This window comes from Neopsephotus bourkii, unplaced genomic scaffold, assembly GCF_033783945.1.
Source record: "Neopsephotus bourkii isolate Nb327-2 ecotype Australia unplaced genomic scaffold, CSIRO-AGI_Nbou_v1 NB_1686, whole genome shotgun sequence".
NCBI lineage: Eukaryota > Metazoa > Chordata > Aves > Psittaciformes > Psittacidae > Neopsephotus > Neopsephotus bourkii.
The window spans coordinates 328,060-330,460 of record NW_026902160.1 but is presented as its reverse complement, the minus strand read 5'-3'; positions in this window follow the sequence as shown (position 1 = coordinate 330,460).

The window sequence follows — 2,401 nt, the reverse complement described above, 5'->3', positions numbered from 1 at the left end:
GACAGGGAAACTTAACATACCTGTTTAGGGATGCCAGACTGAAAATCATGTTTCAAATCATGTGGAATGAAAGTTGCTGCATGCCCTTGTATAAATTGAATGAAATTTGCTGCATGCACTTCTATAAATTGTATTGTCAATACTTAAAATCGGACCTAATATTATAAGCCTGGTACTAATGGCGATGCATAATATAGAGTATTTAACATGACTGGGAAAGCAGGACTACCTAGTTTTGCCTCAGCTTAATAATCACTATGGTCTACCTAGTTTTGCTATTGCCTAACTACCATAGTAGCTAGGCAGTGGTGGTGCTCTCATGTTGTGGTAGGAAGGTCTGAACATTTGGACTACAAAGGGTTTTGCCAAGCTTAGAGTCAGCAAACACTTTCTCATAGAGTTTCATAAACACAATCATATTCATTATTATTCTCTTGTCTCTGTTGCTCTTAAACCAGAAATTGTTGTAACAGGCCTTTTGACACAGCTGTTAGCAATTATAAATCTGTTGTTACTTAGTGAAAAAGAAACTATTCTGTAACTAAATCAAGCCATCAGACACAAGAAAAGGGAAATTACTGTTTTGCATTTAGTTCAGGTAATTACCTGTCAACTTCAACTGTCCCAGAGAATAGCTATCCTGAATATAAATACTGTAAAGAATAGGGTAACAATAAAACTGTTCACCTAAAAATTGCATAAATTACTTTATTTATGACAGCATGAAAAGCTCTCTTGGTTGTTTGGTTTTCTGGTTGTCAGCTGAAAGCTGGTGTGAAGTGTGATATTCTCAGTCATGCCTTGCAGAAGTTAATCACCTACTGTGGTGTAACCATATTCTGTGTAAGCCATCTCTTTTTGCCATCAGTTTCTGCTACACGGAGGTCCTGAGGCTGCTTCGGGGTGCAGGTGGGGTTTGGTGTGAAGCAGAAACAGAGCTCTGCTGGGCAGAGGCTGGTGTTTCTGATACGCAGCTTGTTCAGCCATAGGACCTGGCAGGGCTGCTTTCTTCCTAACATGCCTTGTGGGCATTTGGAAAAGAAAAACAAAAACTGAGACATAAAACATTTGGCAGCTTTATCATAACTTTGGGACTGTGAGCTGTTACATATTGAAGGGGCCAAACCTTCCCCGAAATGTGCTGCTTTTGGTCTCTGAGTTTGTCACCTAAGCTAAATGGGTACATTCTCAGTCCTAAAGGTATTGGTTATGCCATCTTGCATAGTTAAAATGACTGGTTATTTATAGTGGGTTACTTGAATAAAAACACAAGACTGACATATAAAAAAATCAGTATTAATAAATGTAGTCTAAACCAAACATTTCTGTTACTATACTGTTCATAAAACCTGCAAGGTTTTGGACTGGTCTTCCACAGGGATGGGGTAGGCAGTGACCTATCTATCTAGTTTTAGAAGCAGTGCAGTGTGTTTACACGCAGGACTGTTATGCTTGACTGTACTAACAGCTCAGCTCGGGGATCTGCAAAAGCCTTAGGGTGGTGGGTTTAACAACAGGAAGAGCTGGATTTGATGATTTATTTTTTATTTTTTGTAAAGGTATCTGGATTCAGATGGTGCCTGGTCAGTTACACACAGTAATTCAGAGCCACAAGAATATACCTGTATGTTCCAGACATTAAATGCAGCCCCTCAAAGCAGAAGTTTGCTTCTGAGTCAGCAGCGATCCTTGTGCAATGGTTTGGTTTTCAGAGTATGTGCCATACCTACCAAATGCCTTTTCTCAGACCAAACTGAGGACATAAAATGCTCAGGTAATGTAAGAGTAGCAGCTCACTGTTTGATCTGACTGGCATGTTAATCCTGATGTTACGTTAGATAAGCTCCTTTGGAATGTCTGACAGAAATGTCACTGGTGAGTGGTGAGTCCTCATCTGAGAGCTAGTAACTATAAATCCATGGCACCGATGGCATGGCATTACTTAGAAAGGAACCAGAAGTGCTCTCAACACCCGTATTACTTTGTTTTGAACACTGTTGGCAGATCCTTGTGCATTTAAGACTACGAAGATACACATGCTTAGCCTACTTGTAACCATATACCATGTTTTAATGAGGCAGCTTGGACACAACATGGTCAGACAAATGAACCATGCTGGACAGTGCTATCAATAGCAAGTCTTTCCATGTTCTCTGTGCTAAAATAATTGCTGTTTTAAGGGAGCAGTTTTATTGCATCTTTTGCAACTACCTTTCGCTGTCAGGTTCCAGGAAATACCGATTTATCAAGCCTACACCGGAACGTGGCTATGTAGCAGCTAAGAAAAGAAGATACCTCTCCTCTGGGAACGGATTTTTCACTAAACCAGATTTTTCACTAAAACAGCCTTTACGGCTAGAAGGAACGCTGGTCTGAGGTACAGGATACCCAGTTAAACTAC